Source organism: Dermacentor silvarum, chromosome 1, assembly GCF_013339745.2.
Source record: "Dermacentor silvarum isolate Dsil-2018 chromosome 1, BIME_Dsil_1.4, whole genome shotgun sequence".
Classification (NCBI taxonomy): Eukaryota; Metazoa; Arthropoda; class Arachnida; order Ixodida; family Ixodidae; genus Dermacentor; species Dermacentor silvarum.
In genome coordinates this window covers 232,141,351-232,159,571 of record NC_051154.1, presented here as the reverse complement: position 1 = coordinate 232,159,571, position 18,221 = coordinate 232,141,351, and positions in this window count along the sequence as shown.

Here is an 18,221-nt window from a genome sequence, read left to right as displayed (position 1 = left end):
TAGTCTCTGCAACATTCTACAATTACATTACGGTACTTCTAGGCGAGCTGTACCCCCCCCCCCCCTTCCGTTGGATGCATGATGAAATAAACTTTAATTTTCGAGACAGTGTTCCCGAGCGTTTCAGCTGTGGATTACTCTAGGTTCTAGGGGAAGGTCCCTCATTCCAGGAATCCTCGGGCCGCGATAGCATCCCAGGCTCTGGCGACAGACGTCGTTGTTCGTCCAGGGCCGGGGTGGGGATCTTGGCCTCCACGTCTCGGCGAGGAGGTTCACGTTTTCGGACGTTGTATGCTTGGTAACGGCGTCTTTGGAGCGCCACGGGCACTCGAGTAGTAAATGAGCCAGAGTGTCTGGCACGACGCAGATCGGGCCAGGTGTGTAGTGCCGGGTGGATGCGATGCATGAGGATCCCATGGGTGTACGTGTTGCTCTGCAGTCTTCGGAATGCGGTGCTTTCCTCTTTGGTCAGTTTTGGGTGAGGTGGCGGGTACACCCTGCGTCCCACTCGGTAGTGTTTGAGGATGGCATTATACGTGGGGGGTATTGTCTCCGCTTCCGCTGCGCCACCAGGCGGTCGGGGGTCTGGCGAGGCGGCGAGAAAGGCCCGGTTGACGTGATCGCGGGCCGCGGCGTGTGCCGCTTCGTTTCCCTCGAGCCCCTCGTGCCCTGGTGCCCACGTGACGCAGGTGTAAGGGAGAGGAGTGCTTCTTTTCTTCAGAATTTTGACTGCTTCCACCGATATTCGGCCTCTCGTGCAATTGCGTACTGCAGATTAGTTGGAGTTTATGTAAAGAAAGCAAAGAAGCCGAACGAATGGCAGGATCAAAGTAAACAAATCGCTGAGGTGTCTGTTCGGTTCAACACGAACCACATACAGCGAAGACTATGTGTCTACGTCAGCTGAAGAGCCAAAATAAGAAGGTGTACGAAATTAACGCGTCTCGCCTCACCGTGAGCGTAATTGCGATGATACCGCAAGCAGCATATGTCCGGCGTGTGATGGCTTATGTATGCTTGGCATGGCACTAAGGACCTTTGAAACATGGCAGCCGGAACTAAGTACATCACATAGTCCTTTTTTCCTCAATGCGTGACGCTGTTATGTTTACGGAAGTTTCACAAGGAGATAGAGACAATGAAAAGACTGGAAAACTGTTGCGACACTCAAAATATCCGAAGCCTCCTTCGGCTATGACGAGCAATACCAGGGTTTCTTGAAGGAGCGATGTTCAATGCAGATTGCGATATCGGCGGTAGGCGGGTCTGTGATGCACACGGTATAGTTCACTTAAGATTGGTTTCCTCAGTGGCCGCCGCGATAGCGCAGACTGGCTCTCGAAGAATAAGACCCCCCCCCCCCCCCCCTCCAAATGTGAGTGTTGGTGGTGTAATATATGCTATTAAGTCCATGGTTTTCTACATTGCGCTTACGTCATTCGCGCAGGGGAAGGATTCCAAGCTTCATTCGGGCGTCCCGAAGCAGCCTTATATTATAGTTGCACAACGCTTGTGGATCGACAGGAAGCGGGGTGATCCAGGAAAAGAATGTGCCCTACAACAAAAACACCAGCAATACAAATCGAGATGTCAAGTGACTTTCTTAGTGTAAACAGTGGCAAAGGAGCAAAAAAAAAGAAAGAAATTTAGAAGATACGCTCAACACATTACAAGAGATTATAGCAAGACTACATTTGCTACTCCACAATCTGCCCACTGGCCTAGCCAGGAATATTTTTTTTTTTCGGAGGAGAAGGGCAGGGGGGACGTGGGGTGGAGGTGAAGGCGGGTGTTTTTGCAGATAGTTTTATTCCAAGTATTGTGCTCTACACCAGAAACTCGAGGGGGGGGGGGGGGACACATCGGGTCGTTCGGAAGGTCCACCGGGGTATATATAGTTTCTGCTGCCAGTGCCCGCATTGCAGTGTGCAGAGACAATCGCTTTCGGTCGTGCTCAACCAGTAGGTCGACAGACCTCTGTTGGAAGAGAGAGTCCTGCAGCGTCGATGGGACTTAACATCGCATCAGAAGGCTGTGCTAGCGCTGCTGCGCTTTTGCGATCCACCGGCCTGTGTGGCCGCCTCTCATGAAAAACACTCTCCCTGTTCTTTGTTTCGGTATAACTTTCGATACATATCTTTCTTTGTCCTGTTTTCAAGCCCTATTTTCCCCACGCCAGTAAGGGGTAGCAACTCGGCAGCTCGCACCTGGGTAACCTCCCTGCCTTTCCTCCTCTCTACCTCTCTATTCTTCTGCTGCTTAGTTTTGCGTAGCGATTTGCGATCTATCGATCGATCGATCAAACAAACAATCAATCAATCAATCGATAAATCATATGGTGTTAACTACGGGGCAAAACCTTTAGTGGCGCGAGAAGTTTTTCTTTTTCTATTGGTGACAAGGTCACTAAAGAGGGGCTTCAAGATTCATTCATATAATCATTCGATAGTCTGTATTGGGCCGTCAGGGTTAATGCTCAAAGGTCTTCACCAGTCCGATGCAACTCCATATCTATGGAGCTTTGGAGCAAAAATCTGCAAGCTAAACAGAGGGGCTCATTCCAAGGCACAATTTAAACCGATTTAGTACCTATTGAAACGTTCAAAACAAAACTGTTGTGACTCCTAAAGGTGGAACTCATGCACACCGTGGGTTTCTTCAAGCCAGCTTGCTTTGTAAAGCAAATATTGGAAATTCATCCAACGCATACTGAATTTCATCTGCAATGATTCACGAACCAAAAGTGATCTACGCTGACAAGTATGTGTATAAAAAAATGCATTGATTACACTGTCACTAGGGAATGTGGCATATTTCCGCAATAGAACGATGAAAAAAAAATTAAGGACGTAAAATGTGCAGCAGCATAAGGATGAAAGAGAGAAAGAGAACCGCCTCTCTGGAACCAGCTAGTCGAAGTAATCTAACTCCTGTTTCTGCTTTTCTTTTTCCTCCTCCTCCTCAGTGTTAACAGAGTACCTACGCGTTCTGACTTTGACGTCATCAGCAAAGGGCGGCGGGTCCATCGAAAATCGATTGAAGAAAGGTGATCACATTAAGCGTCACTATCGTCCTTCATTGAAATTCCTGAGTTCTCGGTTTTCCCACGTGACGGGTGCAGGTATTCGTTGTCTAGATATTGTTGGGTAAACACGGCTTGCTTCTCCTTAGATCACTGATGTGCACTCAGCGTCATGTACTCAGAGACTGCCTTCTTTACCAATGTTAAGGGGGTCTACATCCCTCTCCTTTGCTTATCATCGCAGTCTCTGGATAGAACGACAGTATTTTTTTAATTTTAACATTATAGGTAGCGCCTAAAAGGCAAAGTTTGAACAATGCTAATGTCATGCCTGCCGAGCAAGACGCCGCACAAGGCTGCTAAAAGTAACTTTATGTTGGCGTTTCGTGCCACTTCATTTAGTCACCAAGACTTCCGTGTCAGATAACCAGGGGCAAGAACTGGCAGTGTGTGCATGCCAGAAGAATAAGCACTCACCCAATGTTCGTCCTTAATCCATCTGTGACCATTCGATTCATCTGGTGACGCTCACGGGAGGATTAACGGCGGGCACTCGCTTAGCTTTTCTTGTAACCGTTGTTGGGTCGACCATGGCTTCCTGCTTAATTTCTATCTTCATTTATTTCTTCGCGAAGTGCTTACAAGTTTTGACAAATATGAAATACAAAAGGATGTCCCATAGTCAATGACTGTATTGGAACCTCCTGTCAAGGTTATGTATATGATGAGAGGAATGACTATATGACCGCAAAATAAAGCCAAATTATGGTACTATCACACTGTTGATATAAGAGTAGAACAAATACCAAGGAGAAAAAGTTGAGCGGAAATACCGAACTGAAAAAAAAACGAAAGACAAATACAGCTATGCCGAGTATCTACAGATGTATATCAGATGTGAACTACGCGCAAGATCAAGCATAACAAGAACGCACATTTATATAATCCATTATATAAAAACATGAAATGCTACAAAAAGAAAAAAAGAACTGTGAGTAATATACTTCAAAAATAAGGTAGGGTGATGCCATATATAACAATTTCAAAAGCATTGTGATACACAGTGAGCAAAAAAAAAAAAGAAAGACGTGCAGTAAAACAGCCATTTAATCAAGAAGATTTTAAGATCTTTAAATCTGTATGTGGTCTTACGCTCTCTTATAACTAGTGACAAGGCATTCCACAAGAAAAATAAAATAACAATTTGCCATAATTAGTGCGCACGGGGGGAAAAACGAAGTGTTTCTTAGATGCAGATCTCGTAATGTTAGCATTAGTAAAGTGATTCTCACATTTGGTCAACTGGGATCTGATAGGTTATCAGTTTATAAAACAAGATGTCTAAATTATTTTTTTCTGAAGTGTTACGTACCAATGTCTAAGTCATAGTTCTATGTGAGATATGGTAATCGTATTATTATTTGCGCGATGCTTTTATTGAGAGTGACTATCCCTTCAACCAATAAGCGCCGGCCACCCGTCTGTCCTTCCTATCAGAAGTGCGCGAGTTCTTAAGTACTGAACAGTGCGTTTGTTTTCATACTTGTGTGTTCACATAAATAATGTGCAAATTTCTAGTCTGAATGCATTAACAACATTTATATGTCGTCAGCAGCCGACAGCTGCTGTCTTCGTCGCGCTTCTGTTGCCGAAATGCCACGGTGGTTCATTGGCGAACGTATTCTGTTATTAAGCACGCGCTCGGAGGTTCAAATCGCGGCCGTGGTGGCCGCATACTATTATGGGTTGAGTGTAAAAACTCTCGTGTACCGAAGTTTGGGTGCACTTGAAAAAGCCCTGTACGACCAAAATGATTCCAGAGCCTCCTGTATGGCTTCTGTGATTGTCACCGTCTTGCTTGAGACATACACAGTTATTCAATTACTTTATTATCGCGCTTTATAGCGGCGTAACATCATCATCGTCAGCCTATATTTTATGTCCACTGCTGGACGAAGGTGTCTCCCTGCAATCTCCAATTACCCCTGTCATGGGCTAGCTGATTCCAGCTTGCGCCTGCAAATTTCCTAAATTCATCATCCCACCATGGTTTTCTGCCGTCCTCGACTGCGCTTCCCTTCTCTCGGTATTCATTCTGTAACCCTAATGGTCCCCCGGTTATCCATCCTACGCATTACATGGCCTGCCCAGCTCCATTTCTTCCGCTTAATGTCAACTAGAATATCGGCTATCCCAGTTTGTTCTCTGATCCACACCGCTCTCTTCTTGTCTCTTAACGTTAGTCCTAAGATTTTTCGTTCCATCGCCCTTTGTGCGGTCCTTAACTTGTTCACGAGTTTCTTTGTTAACCTCCAAGTTTCTGCCCCATATGTTAGCACATAATAACATAATATTCGTAACATAATATTCGGTAAAGCTCATTTCTTGCAAAAGATTGACGATCATGCGATGGAACCACTGAGCCAACACCAAAACGCAAGCGCGTACAAAGGAAACAGTTGGTATAGCAAGTAACCGTTGTCGCCTGGACCAGGATTGCGCCTCATGCCATTACCCTGGAGATCACGCGCGTGCTGTGCGAGCTTCGAGGCCATACTCACGTGCCTCTAGAGTTTTGAACATTGCCATCACGTTCCGCGTGAATTCGAAGTCCTCCTTTTGCTTTTGTTTGCAGCCATTCTATTTCGAACAAAGAGGCAAACGCTGGCTCTTATTTGTTTGCCCATTTGGAAGCAGAAGATCCCGAGAGAGTCGTCAAGCAATTTTGCGCCTGAAACATGCTATGTATCTATCTGCACTTTAAAGCTAAGGCAGGGAAATACCTAAAATTGCCGAGAGTCGTTTGATATCCCAAACCAAACCGCGGCCATTAGCCAATGAACGCAGTGGATGGATTAATTTACGAGAGCCTCATTGTAGCCCACATACGCAATATGATGGTGCCTTTCAAAATCAATGTATTCATATTACAATAGGCCACAGTCGACCGAAAAGGGCGCAGTAGAAAACAAGTTCCTGACGGTGAAGGATTTACAGACATACATCTAAAGTAATTAATTGCTTTCCACGCTGCTCGTCAGCTACGTGAAATCGTGCGGCGAACGGTCGAGAACTCGTGAATCGGAGTTTTGGCGTCGACTAATGCTTCTGGACGTTGCTTCAAGCAATGAATTTCTGATAATTCGTGTGATGCTATAAAGACATTCACATGGAGCTACGTGCTCTCAACATTAGTAATGAATTTGATATAGATTTCAGCAGTTGCGTTGGCTCTTGATTGCCGTCTGTTATCTTTTTTTGTGTGTTATGGCTGGCGCCTTGTGAAGAAGACGCGTGCGATTAAGCCGAGCCCCGAAGTACGTTCCAGATATTTTCGCAAGCGAAAGACGTGCGCCACTTGACGACTTCTTTTAACCTTTTTTTTTTCCTTTTGCCAATGCCGAACGCGTCTATTCATTGCATTGGACGTGAATCAAAATGAAAAGAAAGGCGCAAAGCCATGCATGTTAATCAGCGGAGAAGAAGAGACCAGTCAAAGAGGAAAGCACCAGCCAAGTCTAAAAGGGAAACATGAGCCCTCACAGAAGCGCCAATAAGTTTAATAATCGTTACTGTGAATTCGTGATAACATTAACTGGAGAAATTTCCACGCCAAATTCGCGGAGTGGAATTGTTAGATCCTGGGAGCGGCGTCCCGTCGACATGACGTGTCCTTTACGTTTATTGTACTTCCCGCAGGAAAAAGTACTAGTGAAGGCGTTGGCCTCAGCAGGTAGCGTAACTATATGCTTCGAAAAGAAAGCACAAAAACAACCTCCACACTATCGCTTGGGAGACCTGCTACGGTAGTCGTAGCCATTGTTGCTTACGGCGACTTTCTTTGGTTTCGTTGGCTGGAAATGTAGTTTCATTCTTACAAATTCTAGGCCAGAAAGAATTCTAGGTCAAGAAGTTTCATTTTACGGCAGTTTTTATTGTTCACCTTGTTGTTCCAAGGCAGTGGAACAATCCCACAACGACATATAGGTCAAGCGCTTCAGTATGGTGTCCTAAACAGACAGCCACGTCATTGTTTTCACTGCGACTAAAGAACAAATTTGGAGGAAACCTTGCGTGACGTACAGGCGCACGGGCTCACGTGCTATTATGTACTCCCTTGCAATTATCCACCGAAGAAGTCCTGGCCCGTGAGGCTAACGCCCAGAAAGCAATGAAATAGAAATAATAAAAGCGAAGAAAAATAATAATAATGATAACAATCGCGCACACTTAGCTAGTTCCTATAGCAGAAACAAGTTCGCCAAGCTCATTCCGAAGCATAACTCAGGGAACGATTCGCAGTATAGAGTTGAATCTCGGCAAGCGGTAATCGCTTAAACAGAATTGCCGCTTAAACGGACCAGCCTTATAGATGGTTGTTTTTGCAAACAAGAAAAGAGCTAAAAAAAAAGACTTTCGTCAGACGGAACCACATTTTCTCCATCTTACGGTAAACGGAACTCAATATTTGACAGGAAATGAGGCTTAACAGTCAATCTCAGCGGCATCGCGATAGGCATCACTGTTTAGGTCTTTCCTTTCCGGGTTTGCTCACCAGTTATCTACGTTATCGTCTTGCTGGTTTTTGTTGGTGCATTGGTTAGCCACTCAACCATGGTTAGTGTGGCTCTACCAGTATTGCTATATCGTGGTTGTGGTTTACTGTGGTTTCTTTGCGCCGACAATGCCAGTGATCTGTGAGTTTGATAAGCGTTTACTAAGCGATGGTGGCACAGAAACGCCTGCACAATGCCCTCACGCTGGAGACGAAGATGAAAGTTATCCATGACTTCAAGAGTGGTTTCTTCACTTAAACGGTATTTTTTTTTACTAGATGACCTTTCTTGTTTTGCCCTGCTAGCTCTTGCCAGTGACTGCGTGGAAGTAGAAACTTTGTAAGAAGGCGCTTTTAATTCAGATCGGCTGCACCTATTATCTGCTGTTAGCAATAAAGTATCTGCCCCTTTCAAAAAAGCATCTTGTATGTCCGTGAGCTGAATGTCTCGGTAAATGGAACTCCTGATAAACGTAACTTATTTCCCTGGTCGACTGAGTCTAGTGTATTTAAATTCCCGTGCAACAAAGACAAAAAAAGACAACAAAGACAAAAGGACGCAGTAATTAAATCAACACGCCAATAGCGCTCCTTGTAACCATACCAACCTTTTTTTTTTCCGAAATTCACTCGGAAGCGATTGCACAATGTATTCATTCTGGGTATAAAGTACGGTACATGTGTAACTAACTGTAAATAAGTGGTTTACACATATTCTTGTTATCCGCTTTAGAGAACTTTGACACTAAGTTGATATATACACCTCTGTGTCATCCCAGACGGCCGAAAGCAACCTTGAGGTGTGTTTCGATATCACTGCGATTGCGTGAAAATACCGGACGCGGCAGCAACATCGCAATGTACTACACATAGTTCCATCTTCATCTCTGCGTTTCAGCAATGCAGTGCAGTTTATACCATAGCAAAGATGAGGAGATGATGGACACAGTGGAGACATGGAGACGCAGCTTTTGGCATCTAACCGTGGTATTTAAATTGATAAGATAACAGTAGGAAATAAAAAAAAACCTTGAAGAGCGATAGTTGTGTTCAGGCCTCAGGAGAATATGTAGAGTGTTTTTTAGACCATAACTATTTTTTTAATAAAAAAGATATAAGCGCTGCAAACGACGCGTTTTAGCAGAGGAGTTCCTAGGCGAGATGGACATACTTCACCGCTAATAACGTGAACTTCAGAATACTAATTAACGAAAATTCATCAATTGACATTTTATTTGTGCATTAGGGGCAGTTGCTTAAATGGCGAATTTGAAGCCAGTCACTATTTTAATACACCTTGTTTTTTTTTAATTCTTCAACATTGCACCTAATTTGAGATATTTATCATAGAATTTCAACGCTAGATTCAGGCCCCGGTATCATATCAGACGGAAACTCCCCGTTAGGATAAGCGCAGAGATAGTTTTAAACTTGCCATCTCGGTGAGTCGCGGCAGCTACTGATACGGCAAGCTTTGCCTGCTCGTGCAGCTATGTGTTGGGTTAGTATTCGCCGCTACATGCCATCATTCAAAGTTCCCCCGAAACGTCTCCATGGGACGTTGCCGTCTGACGCGCAGTGGTCTGGGCTCGGTCTCGACATTGCTTCAATTAATCTTTGGAATCTGTTAATGTATATCTGGAATTATGTGCAATATTCAAAATTAAAAATATTGGTGTGCATGAAAATGCGACTGCTTCGAAATTTGCCATTGAGAAAACTGCCCTCGAAGCACTAATGAAACAGCTAATTATAGAATTTTTGGTAATTAGTATTGTGAAGCTCATGTTATTAGCAGAATAGTATGTCCAGCTCGCCTAGGAGCCCGTCTGCAAAACGCCACCTTCGCTGCGCTCATCTCATCTTTTATTAAAAATTTGTATGGTCTAAAAAACAACACCCGGCATAACAAGTTTACTTGTTATGTTTTTCAACGTGGATTTCTTCATATATATATATATATATATATATATATATATATATATATAAGGCTGCAATTTTAAGCGACCTGGGGCCGTATTCTGTAACGATTAGGTTGCCGAAGAAATCACTTTGGCGGTGGCGTCATATTTGGGCGGTCCGCTGACGTAATTAGAACGAGAGGAAGGACAGAGACCAATCGGCACGCAGGCTTTTTTTCTGGGCGTCAACGTCCAAAAACAAGCGAAAATACAGCAAATTAGGAATGCTTCTCGGTCTGAACGTCCAGCTCTCCAGTGCGCACGGCACGCACAGGCTCTGCACACGGCACACGGCGCCTTGGAATCACACCGAAGCACCTCGCGCCACTTCGCTTCGTAGCAGACGATGGATTCGGTTTCCGCATGATTGACATGTGCGTGACGTCGTCATAATATGCGTGCACGCCCCGAGGCGAAGGCGTCACCCAGGCGGAATCACTGCCCGCAAAGCGAGTTCTTCGAAAACCGAAGCGTTTCAGAATACGGCCCCTGGATACGAACTTCACTACTTGATTTCAGGTTTTCAACATCGAGTAAAGAAAATATAGCAGCAAAAAAGCAGAAAGAGGGAAACGAGGGGTGGGGAGGTGATGTTCTTTGTCAGCGAGCTACTCAACACTTGGTAAATAACGCTGTCTTGGGAACGGAAGATCGATCCCCGGCAATTACATGGATGGCGCGTCAACGCACTCGTCCGCGGCCACGCTGCTCCTGACGCTAACCTTTGTCATAGGATGCACAGACCGATTTTCTGATGTATTAGGCTGTCTATACACGGATATTCGAAACGAAACAATTGAGCAGCCCGGCACGCAATCATACGAAGGACAACCACAACGAAAAGGAGGGCCAGGAGGAAGTGGCGCGCTACACGATAATACCATGAAATCATTGTTTTGATCAAGGAAACATGCCTACTGCTGCTGCTGGCACGGAGCGACATTGAGTTTCCTTCGCCAGCTGATCATTTAGAGGCGGCTCTCATTAGACAGGAGCACGCACTTGAAGAAGGGCTTTGCGTCAGGCTACAGTTACATTAAGCCTGATGAACGTCAATCGATCGCTAGTCTTGCACAAATGAACGCATTTCCTTGTTCATCGTACGTGTTTCTTCTGTACAATACGTTTCGTACGACGCCTATGTCATGTTCGCCATAATTCGTGTCGTTACGTTCACCCAGGCGAATAATTATATGCCTCATTATTTCGATATATCGGTGTATGCGAAGAAGGACGAAGACGGGCGGCTTCCAGTCAACGAAGAAACGCGACGCTGTCATTCCAGTTCACAATTTCGTTTGCTCCAACAAGCCCGAGGAAAACTTGTCGAAAATGATTCGCTGTCATTAAATTGTGCCATAGTCTCGTCCAGGGAGCCATATGGTTAAACGTGTTGTCTTTCTTCTTGTTGTTTCAGACTCAGCGGTTCAAGGATACTTCAGCCAAATTTCGTGACGTCTGTCGCAGGTCATCATGTTCATGTAATCATCGTGTTTTCTTGGCAGAAGTAGCCAGGAAAGAAAAATATTTATCCCAAACCCAAACCCCACAAAGGATCCGCAATTTGTGAACTGTCGTGCCACCACCGCTGTTCCACCGCCATCTTCACCGTTGTTGTTGCCGTTGTTGACATGTCTGCTGACATGTTCTCGTCATTGTCATCGTCATCATAGGGCCGTCGGTCATCATTGTCGTTGGGCCGTTTTCATCAGGCCACCTACCATTCTTCTGTGTGACTGGCACTTAAAGGCAGCCTTCTCTTTTAAAGGTTTACTTCGAGTGGTCCTCAATGCTTCCTTTTCTAAACTAACTGTTGACTATAATGTTAGCGGAACGAAATTTTAATGCAAATATTTAGCCTATATTGAGACCCTTACCCTGCTGTCTTTCAAAGTGTTTTAATAATCAAGCTGTTTCGACTCTGGCTTGGACAGGTTGTAAACGCCGGCTTATATGCACAAAAGGACACGTCCCAGAAAAACACACGCATATGACAGGGTCCAACAACTCATTTTTCAAGGCGCTCCCCAGTGGAGTCACACTCATAGGCATAAATATGAGTCCGGAAAAGAACACGTTCTCCACGGTACGAAGGGGTCAATAACACGAAGAAGAAAATAACGAAACCAAAAAGTCTCATATCTAGGCTTCCGCTCTCTGTTCAAAGCAGAAGCACGTGAGGTCATGGCAAGACGTTATATAACATGCCCGGAAGGATGAAACGTAATCGCCACCGCGGACGACCAGCCTAGGAAGCTTTCGACGGATGAAGCTGAGAGGGGGATGTGCAGGGTAAGCGCCCGTGTGCTCCTTAGGCGGCCGCAGGTGAAAGTGGGTTAGGGAGTCAGTTGCAAAACGGACAATCCCCGAGCCCGGCGTCCTTGAGCCTCTAGAACGGGCCCCTCCTCCGCTGCCGGCGGCGATGGTTGTTGATGATCGGCCCCTTCCTTGACCTCGTTTTGTGACCGCGCGTGGTGCATGCCACTGTGCCAACGCGCGTGCGTGTGCGTGTGCCCGTTCGCGCGGGCAGCCCAAGGAACAAGCAGAAGAAAGGACAACGGACCACTGTCTGCCGCGCCTCCCCGGCAGACACGCTAGTCAGCTGGACTCCGTAATTTCAACTTGCGAACGAGAGACGTATCTGCAGGCCGTTGTAGTGGACGCCGACAACAGACGTGTCGGAATAACTCTTGACAAGAAGCAATCTGACGGCAGCGGTAGACGTTTAACCCTGGACTGAGACCGGCTGAATACCGGGGAAAACTGATGAAAGAGCTGTGCAAAAGAAAGAATGGCCAAAACTAAATGAAAGTACGAAGGGTGGAAAGATAGAGCGAAAGGCTGGGCGCATTCGAGAGGAAGGGGTTCGATATTGAGAGCAAATCGCCGTGAACAGAAAATTTGCTGCGATATCACTGTTAACTATCGGTTAAGAAGAAAGCTCAAAAGTAAACTTATAGCTTGGTGAAGCGGAGGCCCGTGCACCACGGAAAAGTTTTATAATTGAAGTCTAGTGTGCGCTTTCTGTCGAAGACAGGGAAGTCACAAATCGCGGCTTCGCTCTCTAGCAAAGAGATTGTAGAAAGTACTGCTGCGTAGCTTAAAGAAGCAATTGAAGGTAACTATCAATCAATAAATAAAAATGGTTAACAAAAACAATTACAAAGCCACCCGATTGTTATGCCCCACCCAGGCTACATGGTACTTTCGTGGAAAGCTGGTTTTTGGTAAAAACGAATAGCTACGTTTTCAAAAAAAAAAAAAAAAAAAAAAAAAAGAAAGTGAAATGAAGGCAGGTTCTTTTCACGTTCCGAGGCAGAAAGCTAACTTACGAGCGCTGGCATAGTGGATGTCTGCAGATTAGTTTTGACCACTTAGGGTTCTTTAACGTACACCTATACCTGCTGTCACGAACTCCGTGCAGTGAGCAGAGGAAGCTACAGGTCGCAGCAGGCTGTAAGAGCCAGAACTATGCAACTTATAAGGTTTCGTTCCTCGTCTGCCGCTAATGCTCCCGTGCGCCACCCGCTTGACCGGGAGCGTCACGAATGAGTTGACGCTGCACGACGGCTGTCCACGCTCTTCACGCTAGTTCACTGCCAGTTGAGCGATCGTGTCGGACGAGCCCGGCACTTGCTGCGCCAAGCGTAGATCGCTTTTTCGCTCTGAAAAAGCTGTCAACTGGTCCTACGCGTAGTAACGAAGTACAGCGCCTCCACATGCGGGTGAATTAAATCCGCGTCTTTTTTTTTCTGTGATTCTGATCACTGATCAACTGACGTGATCCGTATAGATTTCTGTGCCTCCATGGACGGGTAAAAATTACAAGTTCGAAGCTTATATCTGTATCCCGTTACAATAGTGCAGCCTTCGTGGCCGGCCTTCAGTTGTGTAATGTTTTCCCTATATAGCAGCACCACGCCGTACTCGCTCAGCCACTATAGTTAGTAATGAAACTGAGGAATTTGGGGCTTATATTCACACGCCGTCGGTCCACAAATACCGTATGCAAGGACGGGCAACAGCACACAATCGATGACACTCGTAACTGATGGTTCACACGCTAATATAACGAACAGTTTTCACCATTGACAAGCATCGGGAATACGGCACTACTTTTCGCCCCCTCGTTTTTATTTCACCTTTTCACACACTTCAATACTGGCAACAATTGCTACTCACTTCTTGCTTTGAACCGGCCATGCCCTACTAAAACAGTACCATAACAGCATTGAAGCATAGCTCGTCACAGCCGTCTGTATACGATAAATGTGTTTTTCTGCAATAACGACGCCTGTCAATTTTCCTCGTTCCCCGGTGTTTTTAGCGAGTGCAACTATATATCTACATGCATCAATACCTAATACAGTATCGCAACCTGATTTTGGCAAGTTATTCTAAGATGTAATAAATGATTAGAAAAATTGGTGTTTCATTGATACATGTACAATGTTTTTATTTAATAAACGTATCTCTCTCTCTCTCTCTCTCTATATATATATATATATATATATATATATATATATTTCATCCCAATTTCCGCTTATAATACCTACAGTGAAAGTTACTGTGTTTTTGTTGTGCGCTGTGCGCTTCCTTATTTTGTAACATTGTTAAGTTGTGTGCTAAAATATAAAAAGAGGTGCACTTGACAAGCTAATTGGTATTTTTCATTTGTAGTAATGTGGACACAATTATTGTTACAAATACGTACACTCGTTAAAGAACCCCAGGTGGTCAAAATTAATCCGGAGCCCTCCACTACGGCGTGCCTCATAATCAGAACTGGTTTTGGCACTTAAAACCCCAGAAAGAAGAAGAAGAAATTTGTACACTCAATATGCTTGTTGAACCTGCACACACTGATATATTGTTAAGGATGTGGACATGCTTTTTTTTTTCATTATATGAATTGCACACCGCATAATAATATGCATGCCTGCATGCCTGCATAACCAAGTCTCGAAATGAGACTTGCAGTCAAAATAAATAAATAAATAAATAAATAAATAAATAAATAAATAAATAAATAAATAAATAAATAAATAAATAAATAAATAAATAAATAAAGATGAAAGCCGAACAAAGGAATATAACTAGGAGTGTGCGAATATTCGAAACTTTCGAATAACAAATCGAGTAGTGTCCTTTTCGATTCGGCCTTCGTAACGAATAGTCACTATTCGTCAATACGATTATTTTTGATTAATTTTATAATATTTCAAAGCGTGTGCTGTGGGCGATAAAACATAAAATTGCAGCGTGCATACACCCAATTTTATACCTGCGGGCATAGTATAGGCATAAAACGCTACTTACGTAGTGGATAGTCGCGAAGGGGGTGAGACTTTACCGAATATACAGCCATCACTGGCACTCTCCGAAGAGTCTTATGTACCCAAACGAACTGCTGATATGTTCCTAATGCAACATTTGTGCTTTTGACAAACAACGTCTACGGATACTTACTATTTTTATGAATACTAGGATGTGAACTTCGTTTTATCTAAATTGTGAAAACGGCCGTTCATGATTTTAAAAAAATATTCAAAAAGTATTTAATGTTTGATTAGATTTGATTTGATTCAATTTGCTCCTGACGCCATTCGATTCGTATATGATTCCGTCTAAAAAATAACTATTCGCACACGCATAAAGATAACCTATTGTGTGTGAGCACTGGTGTTTTACTTGCATTCCATCTTTTGTTATCACTTTCTTGTTTGTTACTATTATCTATCTATCTATCTATCTATCTATCTATCTATCTATCTATCTATCTATCTATCTATCTATCTATCTATCTATCTATCTATCTATCTATCTATCTATCTATCTCCACTGGCTGCGTTTATTCAGGCTATGTTTACATACGTGTCGGCTGACTGTGATTTATTGCAGTGCAGATGGTAGGACATATTAATATGACAAAACTAAGAGCGCGAGAAAACACAGGCACAGAGACGGAGCTGAACACCTCAGCGCTCTTGTGGTCATCGTGATGGTGGCGTGTCGTAGATACAGGCGTGTATAAGCTGGTGATCGAGGACGGCAATTGCCCCGCCTGAGCGTCTCTTTCATTGTCACTGGGGTATTCACGATCTGTCTAACAGTTCAGTGTCTCCTATAAATGTGAGAAGAAGGCGTAGAAGATTCCTCGTGGGCTATATGATGCCCTGCAGGAAACACAAGGTGTTGAAGACATGCTCGGGGGAGGCCTTTCTATTGTAAGTTCTCAAGTAGAGTGCGCCTTTCACCACGGTAACTTGGGCACAGCCACAGTAAGTGTTCGATGTCTCCCTTTTTATCGCACGAAGTACACAGCGGAGAATCGGTAAGTCCCGTTTTGAATAGCCATGCAGGGGCATATGCAGAACCTGTCCCCATTCGATGCCAGACTTCCTCTTGCAAGCCTTCATCTCGACGAAACCACCTGGTTACGCAGAGAGTATGTGGCGGAATCCAAAGCGATACGAAGCGAGCACAAATGTCGGATTTCGTGACTTGATTGCTTTTCGGTACTTTGACTTTAGGGAGATGTGAGAGTTCCGCTCACAGCGTCAGCTTTGTAATTTCCAGCAATGCCTATGTGAGAGGGGATCTACTGAAGCTTTAGAAGGAAGCCTTTTTTGTTGAGGTCTTTCACGAATGACAGTTACGTGTGTGAACTTGCTTAATGGTAAGCCGCGACAGAATTGTTGCAATGCCTCCATCGAGTCCGTGCTGAGGAGTACAACATCTTGCGCAGGCAGAGTGTTTAGCTTTTGTAAGGCAGCAGCTACTGCGACACCCTCGACAACTGTTGATTAGACCACGCGGTTCAGCCGACCAGACCATGTAGGTCACAAAGAGGGTATACAAAAGGTAGCTGCGGAGTGGCCTGCGTCTGCTTTGACAGACCCATCTGTGTACACTTGGAGGTGATTCTGGTAATTAGTCGTCAAGTGCTTCAGAACGAGGGACTTTCCTTCTCCAGATGAAACAACGTTTTTTGAACGCAGTCTCGGTACGCTTAAGCTGCCGGTAATACCTTCAAATGCACAGAGCCGGTATATCTTTTGCCCCTGTATCGAGCAGCGTAACCCTAAGGCGCGAGGGGGATTCAGTGCTGCATAAAAATATGACTCTTCAACTTCGTATTTGTGTATTTTTTTTTTTTTGCACTGTTAGTTTGAAGCGACTTGACTTCTCCATGGGGTTCGATGCAGTCCTCATCAAGAAGAGGCAATAACACTGGTTGACGTCAATGAAACGTTATTGATTTAACAGAAATTGACAAGGCCTAATGGACTGCGTGGCATAACTAAGTCACTACTAGACCAACTAGTCGGCGGCACTTGCAATCGTCAATGTGCGCTGGCCCATTAACCTTCGCCCCAGCGGGACGCACGCCTCACTCCCGCGCGCTTGCCGGAATGGCCCGTATCAGTTTCCCCCTGCATCCTTCTCAGCGCTGGCTTATGAAGCCGTGGCCTCGCTTGCTCCGAGATGCGCTGAACATCAAGTGACCAGTGTGGCCCCACCATCAACGCAGTATCATCAGGTGGATGCGGCTGCTGCTTCATTCCGATTAGCAATCGACGGCATCTCGGCGATCCCGAAATGTTTTAGATACGCATTAGTAACCGACCCAAGAATCCAGTCTTACCAAAATGACCTTCTTTAGCACACGGCGTGCTTTTAAAAGGGAATACAAAAGTGAAGGGTTAGTAAAAAAAAAAAAGCGTACATTTCATGAATTGCCGACGTTCCTTTTGCCCAAAACACAATAGTGATATACACATTGTGTGCAAGGTGTCAAGGCAACCGCGGCGCTACCCCAAGAAGTGTTGAAATATCGAAATACTAAACACCTGACTGCGACGCCTACAAAGTTTGAGCCATCTCGTTTAGAGCCATGCATCGTTAATAAGTTAAAAGTTAAGTTGCCGTTCGACCAGAATCGATCTACGACAAGGGTTCAATCGCGTCCAGCGAAGTTGCTTCTCTGTCATGGAAGCAGGCACAGGGTACTGGCGTCCACGTGGACAAGGCTGTCATTGCGGCGCGTGGGATGCGGTCGAACTTTATTATCCCGCCCTTCGTGCAGTCCGTAAACATTTGGTCGCACGGCCGATGCGTCCACCGGCGAGAACCAGCTGGCGGCATAATCTCAAGGCAATACTGGCAGTGCGTGGATGGCGCAGTAAACGCACACAGTGCTGCCGGTTTCCGAGCCACGCGCCGGCGGGCGAAACCAGCACCGCGGAACGTGTCCCCTCGATTGTGCGGTCATTAGGCGAAGGACGAGCGCGGACCCCGCTGTAGAACTCAGCCCTGACGACAGACAAACTGACCCCCCACGTGGGCAAGTGTATTTTCAGCCGTACGGTGTCCTCCTTTCGTTTATTATAGAAGCTCGCAGAACCATCTCGAAACAGTCCATAAGCAAAGCCCGAGACGTCGAGGCAGACGGCAGTGAATTGGTGATGAACGCGGTGGCGAGGGATTGACGTAAACCGTGTATGCGTACGTGCTGCGTCAGACGCGGGCATTTAGGACCTACGTTCGAATCGTGGCTTGTTGCGTCCGATGATCGGCGCAGCGGAACATCGTGTCCTTGCGCTAATTAAACGAGCGTGTCTCGCCAGCGGCCCCCGTTTTCTTTATTGTGTTATCTCTCAGAGCCGGCGGAGAAGCAGTA